Source organism: Benincasa hispida, chromosome 11, assembly GCF_009727055.1.
Source record: "Benincasa hispida cultivar B227 chromosome 11, ASM972705v1, whole genome shotgun sequence".
In the NCBI taxonomy this organism is placed as follows: Eukaryota; Viridiplantae; Streptophyta; class Magnoliopsida; order Cucurbitales; family Cucurbitaceae; genus Benincasa; species Benincasa hispida.
The window spans coordinates 38467849-38475953 of record NC_052359.1 but is presented as its reverse complement, the minus strand read 5'-3'; positions in this window follow the sequence as shown (position 1 = coordinate 38475953).

The following is an 8105-nucleotide window of genomic DNA, read 5'->3' as shown; positions in this document are numbered from 1 at the left end:
TCTTAGTATGCGGCCTGAGGATTCCATCGATCACAACTTCAGTCTTTGACTTGAGCATTCCGTCGGTTTCTAACTCAGTGCTCTAAGACTCTGATCTTTGTCCCCTATTGGCTTCAATCTTAGTATGCGGTCTGAGGATTCCGACGTCCTCAACCTCAATCTTTGACTTAGCATTCTGTTGGTTTCCAACTCAGTGCTCTAACGGCTCTAATCTCTGCCCTTTAGCTTCGATCTTAGTGCGCGGTCTAAGGATTCCGTCGATCCCAGCCTCAGTCTTTGACTTGAGCTTTCCGTTAGTTTCCAACTCAGTGCTCTAACGGCTCTGATCTTCGTCCCTTATTGGCTTCGATCTTAGTATGCGGCCCGAGGATTCCATCGGCCCTAGCCTCAGTTTTTGACTTGAGTATTCTGTCAGTTTCCAACTTAGTTTCATTCATTATGGGCGAGACCTTACAAGAGACACTGTAAAACAACAACTAACTACTCTTCCATCGGGTTATAAGATTGAAACAAAAAGTTAGAATAGGAAATTAACCTTTGTTCCAACTCCAAATCATTAGTTATCCACTACCCATCTTCTTTCTTGATTTGTTCAATGAAGTTTTCTTCCTCGGAGCAAGCCTTCTCGTGGAACCATTATGAATTTCGATCTCCCCATTTTAGCGATTTTTCTTTTGCTCTTTGCTTCCAATACATTTCTTCAGCCTCAGCACTTTGTTGAGGCTGTTTTTAATTAACTGAACTTCATTGAAATTGGGGCCTCCATCTCTTCCGTGTGCCTCTTGGAGTAGATATTTTTGCTATGTAATTTCACTTATGAACTCTCCTTTTCTCCCTTCCCCACACTTTTAAATTTTGTGCACACACCATTGAAGCTTTAGGTTTAAAGAGTTTAAGGCATCCCCATGGTCAGCAGTGCTCCAACTTTGATTAACAATATCAACACGGTCTTGCTTAGAGATGTCCAATTTCCGCACGAGGGCGGGGATTCCCTGATTAGACGGAGAATGGGGAAGGGAGTGGGGGAAGAAAATTTCCCGTGAGCTAAACGGAGACTGTCTCTTATACACATCTAGATGTGTATAAGAGACAGGATTATATATGTGAATAATTTGATTTTTATTTATTTATTTATACTAAAAAAAATTTAATTAGCTTTTTTAGGCCAAAATTTGAGTAATTTATCTTTAAATTCAAATATTCATATAAAACTAACCATAATAAACAATTTAGTGATAAAGTTAATTATTTAATTACAATTTTCTCATATTAGTGATTTAAATTAATTGACTTTTTACAAAAAAAAAAAAGTAACGGAGAAAAATTTCCCGCAGGGAATCCCCGCCCCGATCCCCGTGGAGAATTTCATGGGGATGGGGAATGAAATGGGGAGCAGAGATGGTGATGGGGAATGGCATCCCCGATCTTCAAACCAAGAACATGGTTGCACATTAGATTGAAGAACATCTCTCTGTTTAGTACTCAAATCAACATAAATGGGTTGATGATTCGATCTGTACCACTCAAAATGGGACACCCTAGCATTTGGGAAAAGGTCACATAATTTCCCATTTCCCAAAAACTGGTCCAGCCTGTTGAATATACATTTCCAGCTTTCCACCTGTTTGTCCAAGTAAAAATATTGCCACTACAATAACCCAAGTCTTTAAGCTGTAACTCATCCATAACTTCCCTAAATATTTCCATGTTGCGAGAGATGATTTGAACCTGCATCCTCCCATATCCGCATCTAGTTTCAGAAAAGAAAACCAATTGGGGATGATGTTGATAAATAACATTTTTTATTTCTCTGAACGTCCTCGGGCTCCTCGCACCCCGGACGTTCCAATAGAAGATTTAATTGCTGTCGACTAGGCTACTCTGTATCCTCCATCGATAAAACTTCAATTTCCATCTCTTCTTCATAATGATGCTTCTTAACGACCCACTCTGCATTTACTCCTTCGTCAGCCTTTCGTTTTTTGCTTCTCTATGTCTGTGTCCCCATATTTTGTTTGCTCACCAAATCCTCCTCCTCCCGCCTACAGGCCAATTTAAATTTTCTGATGTCTTTTTGGGGCCACTTCAATTTGCATATCACTTACCTCATCCAGTTGGGTTGAACTTTCCAAAATATTTTTCCTTTATTAAATGATTGTGTTGACTCAGATGGGTCCTCTCTCTCCTCGACTTAATTCACCCCGTAAATTTCTTTCATCAACAAACATTTCCATATTTTGCTTTCCTTTTTGTAACAGTTGGCCCTCCCTCCTTTATAAAGCTACCAGATCCAACTGCTCTTTCCTTTCTCATGGTTTTCGTAACAGTCATCGCCTCCATCCCCGACGACCCCTGTCCTATCTCCAATCCCCTCTTTCTCCAATTTTCAACATCGCTCTGCCGTCTTCCTCTCCTCCTAGCTCCCCAGTCCAATCTCCCCTGTCATGGTGTCTCCAATTCTTCAACTCCCCATCACTCCCTCCCTCCCTTTTCATAATGGTACCCTGTCCCCTCCCCATACCTATGGAACTCATTAGCTTTCTCCACCGTCAACAAACACTCTTGGAAAGAATATCTCAACTGTAGGAAATGACTTTGGGCTTTTAGCCCATTGCATAAGAAAAAGAAGCTTTTAATAATTTTGTAACCGTTTATTTAAGAATTAATTAGTGAAAAATTAATTCTTCAATTAATTATAAACTGATTTTTATTTAATTCTTCAATTAATTCTATAAAGGGTTTTTATTCTTCAATCATTTTTCTTTAAAAAAATGATTGTTCACATGAGGTTTCCAGATAAACTTGTTTCGTAGAATTTGAACTTTGTATTTGTATTAATTTCAGTATTTTCAAGGGGAATTAGACAAAGAGATCCATAATCTCCATTTCTTTTCCTCATTATTAGTGAGGTGCTAAGTGCATTGGTTAAAAGAGCCCATGACAGTGGACTATATAAAGGGTTTTTAGTTGGCAAAGACAAGGTGCACTTGTCAATTTTGCAATTCGCGGATGATACTCTTCTCTTTTGCAAGTATGAAGAAGCCATGTTAGATATTCTTGTTCAAACAATAGGTTTATTTGAATGGTGTTCCGGATAACAAATTAATTGAGAGAAGTCAACACTTTATGGAGTTAATATTGATGAGGATTCTATGATCTCTACTTCTAATAGGCTAAATTGTAAAGCCGACAAGTTGCCTTTCACTTATCTCGGCCTACCTCTTAGTGGATACCCAAAACAACACTCTTTTTGGCAGCCTATTATTGATAAGATCCACTGTAAACTCGATAGATGGAAAATATATAACTTGTGCAGAGGAGGTCATTTAACTCTATGTAATGCGGATTTGGCCAATCTTCCCGCTTATTACATGTCCTTATTTCTAATGTCTTGCTCGGTGATTTCTGAATTAGAGAGAATTTTACATATTTTTTTCTGGGAAGGCTATAAAAGCAGCAAGTTGAATCATTTGGTAAAATAGGAGTTAGCTTCCAAATCTCTAACTGATGGAGGCTTTGGGATTGATAATTTAAAATACAGAAATATAGTTTTGTTGTTTAAATGGAATTAGAGGTTTCTAAAGAAACAAGACTCTCTATGGTGCAAAGTTGTTAAAAGTATTCATGGAGTTGACCTACATCTTTGGCACACATGAGGCAAACAAGGTTTAAGCTTAAGAAGTCCTTGGATCAACATCTCAAGAACATGGAATGAATTAGGATCCTTCCCTAAGTTTAAACTAGGCAATGGAAAGAATATTTTTTTTCTGGATAGATTCATGGTGTATAGAAATACCTTTTAAAGACTGTTTTCCTAAGCTTTTCCGATTAGCTTCTGCTCCAAAAGGCAGTGTCAATGATCATTGGGACCCAGTATTGGTTCTTGGAACCTCTCACATTGAAGGCAACTAAAGGAAGACGAGATCATTGAAGTTTAACAATTTCTAAGCAAGATTGAAGGTAGCAAAATTTCACATTTACAGGATTCTAGATTGTGGTTTTTGGATGCTTCAGGAAGGTACACGGTTTAATCTTTGTCAAAATAGTTGTTTGCTTCTTCTCCAATTGATAAAGCATGTTATAAAGCTCTTTGAAAATCAAAGAGTCCTAAAAGAATTAATATTTTGGTGTGGATTCTTCTATATGGTTTCTTCAATTGCTCATCCACATTGCAACACAAGCTACAGAACAAACTTATTTCACCCTCAATGTCTGATGACGTAAATTAGTGAACGCAATATATACGATGCATATCTTAGGTTATGCGTTGGTTCTCATGCATCGGTGGTCATGCGTTAGAATGGAAATATGCGTTGATCTCATATGCAATGACCATGCATTCCTACCACAAGTTTTCTTGCGCTCTCGCCAAGTATAACGAGAACGCAAGTTTCTCGGGTGATCCGAGGTCAAACTCAGGGACTTATAGCTAAATGTTATGTCGTAATGTGTATGTGGCGAATAAGATAAAAGAATGATGAGGGTGATAAGCTATACACTACTCCTACTCCTAATTAACAGATTAAGCTGTGGAAGTGTGACGGAGAGGTAGAGACACGAAAACTGTTAACGCGTAGTAAAATGCATGGAAAAATAGATGAAAAGGCGAGGATGACTTCACTGCAACACTAAGCTTGACCGCAAGGGCAACCCCAGTCAATGCAAGTTATGCGATCATGCTATACACACTTGTCGTAGACGTATGCGATGTATATGCACTAGTGTCGAGAAGCCTATTTCTAAGCCTCTATATGACCGCATACCACAATATCCTACTTAAAGAGTGCATACGCTGTGTAGTAGCAAATAGAGCTTATCTCTAAGTTTCCCATTCTTGCTTATGCAATCCAATTTTCTCTCCCGAGACTTAGATTTGGTTTTTTAGACTACTCTCCTAAGTATGCCTAAATGATGAATGATGCGTTCATAAGACAAGGTAATCGCATAAACCTGGCTGACGTAAGATTATTCCTATCCCTAGTGAACACTTGNCCCACTCCTCTCCCTCCCTCTCCCATTTTCCCCTTCCCTCCCTCTCCCATTTTCCCCTCCTTCCCCGCCGCGCCGCTGCCTCCTCCCTTCGGTCAGCAACCGTAATCAACCGCCTACCACCACCGTCATCTCCTCCTCTCATTCAATCGTCGCCTTCAACCGCCTGCCGCCGCCGCCGGTAATCTTCTCATTTTATTTTCTCTTGTATATTTATTTAAATTATTATTTTCTCTTGTATATTAATTTAATCATTATCGATTGATTAATTGAAAATTCATGATTTAAATAATTTATGCAAATTGTTATTGTGTTATTGTAGATGTTTTAATTAATGGATCGAGTTGTTATTGAGTTGTTATTGTTATTGAATGTGAATTAATTTATGGATTGAGTTGTTATTGTTGATTGTAGATGTTTCGATTTATGAAATTTTTTGTGGATTGTGGATTAATTTATAGCATGTTATTGGGGATTAATTTATAGCATGTTATTAATTCGTTGTTATTGTGGATTGTGGATGTTTCAATTTATGCAACTTTTTGTGGATTATGGATTAATTTATAACATGTTATTGTGGATTGTGGATGTTTTAATTTATGCAATTTTTTGGAGTATGAATGTTATTGTGGATTGTTTTTAATTAGTATTGGTTTTTATATAAGCCATAGATTGTGGATGTTTCAACTTTCTTAATTTTGGACTTAGTTTAGGGAAAAAACATCAATAAGATTAGGGACAAAAAAAGTCAAATCATGTATTATAAATTAGTTAAAATATTAATTACTTCAAACAAACTTGGAAATTTTTAATCAAAATTTATGCTTAATAAATACTTCATACTTTGTCCTCTAATCCAGGTTATTGTTTTGGATTACAAGTTGGTCAAAAAAGATTTATTTTTAAGGATGAATAAAGAATAGATTAAACTAAGGAATAAGTTATCAATGGAGTATAGAGAAGGAGTATCCCAGATTTTAGATATGGTAAAGTTTCATGTTAATGATTGCGGACGAATAAGTTGTCCATGCAAGAATTGTATGAATTCAATTTGGGAAAAGATAGATATTGTGGAACGACATCTATTAACATATGGAATATCTCCCTCATATTGTGAATGGGTATATCATGGAGAGCCAGTAAACTTATCTAGAAGTCATACAAGTCATTCAATACAGAATATTGAAGTAGATAGTATAGAGAGTAATGTTGTCGAAGAAAATGAGATATTGAATCTTATAAACGGTTTACAAATTCCAATTGAAAACGAAAATGCAAATGAAAGAAGGATTGAGAATGAAATGTCCTTTAATGACCAAGAAAAAGATACCACAAACTTATTCAAGAATTTAATGACCGAAGCACGTAATGAATTATACCCTGGTTGTTCGCAATTTTCGTCCTTGAACTTTTTAGTGAAGTTGATGCATATCAAAGATCTCAACGGCTGGAGTAATAAATCGTTTGACATGTTGCTAGAATTGTTAAAAGCAGCGTTTCCAGCTAATAATGACAAAAAATAATGAGATGATTGTGTATTGTATTAGAAAGAGTTTGCAGATTTATACCTACTTCCTTTTATGAAGCCAAGCGAAAATTACGTGACTTAGGCCTAGGTTATGAGTCTATTCATGCGTGCAAATATGATTGTGTATTGTATTAGAAAGAGTTTGCAGATTTGCAACAATGCCTCGTTTGTGGTGAGTCTCGATACAAAGTTAATAATGACAAAAAATACCACACAAGGTATTGCGTCATTTTCCATTGATATCGAGATTAAAACGATTGTTTGCATCAAAAGAAAACGCTTCTGACATGAGATGGCATAAAGATAAGCGAGTTGAAACAGAGGATATATTGCGACTGAATTACAATCGTGTTGGAAAAATATGTATTGCAACATCCAGCTGATGCAGAGAGGTGGAAACATCAAGTTGGAAAAATACGTCCAAAAACATGGCAGAATTACAATCGTGATAAATGAAGGGGAGACAAAACCGATATCTCAACATTCGGTACGATTTAGTAATGTGATCGGCATTGCCGTGAAATCTGTATTTCCAGTACGATGTCGTACTTTTGCTGAGGTTCCAAACGAGTTTATAAAATTGGCTAAGAGTCAATTATTGGTAAGTAACTATAAGTTTATTCTTTTAGAGTCATGAACATCATCCATGCTAATTCTTCCTTCGTTCTTTTGTAGCCTCATTTTGAACTTGCTTTTTCCAGTCAACGACTTAATCGTTTTATAAAACATCAAATGCCAAACTCCTTCAAAGAATTTAAAGCATATTTGCACAAACATTACAAAAAATGTGGAGATCCTCAGCAAGCACATGCCAACTTGCCTAGCTGGCTTAAAAGTAGGCCAGAAGATTGGTACTTTTTGCGTGACCGCTTCAAGAGCAAAACGTTTCAGATAGAATATTTAGGGTGTGTATCATTTGCTGCATTTATTAATACATCACACTATTGACATTTTTTTTGTTGAAATGTAGGAAATGTTTGTGACGAACAGGAAGAATAGAGAGAAATTACCATTCGACCACATAGGTGGATCAAAGTCATTCCTACAAATTCAGGCAAAGTTGCAGACAAAAGAAGGTCGAGAAAAAGGACGTGTTGACCTATTTAGGGAAACAAACTCTAAAGGTGGCAAATTCGTGAACCAGGCAGCTGAAAATGCATATGTAACATTTTTTGCTTTACTATTGTGTTGTTTTTCATTTTTAACTTTAGTCGCTCGTTCTTACCCATTTAATTAATATGTCTGTTGGAATTACAATCCAACCCCACTCTAGAAGGTTCTCAACCACTAACAGAGGATGAAATCTATGAGACGGTTTTGGGTAGATGACCCGGATATTCAAAAGGCCTAGGTTGGGGCTCTAAGCCTAAGTCAAAAAGGAGTAGCATCTCATTAAACTCGTCATCTACTCAAGGAACGAAGACGGGAATGGAGGAATTGAGAGCCAATTTTCAACAGTCTCAGTCGAGGATTAAAGAACTTGAAGACGTTCATAAACAAATGAAAGAGGATCAAGCAAAACAAATGTAAGAAATGAAAAAAATGATTGAAGACATGATACGATCACAGGGAGGAAACCCATCAAATT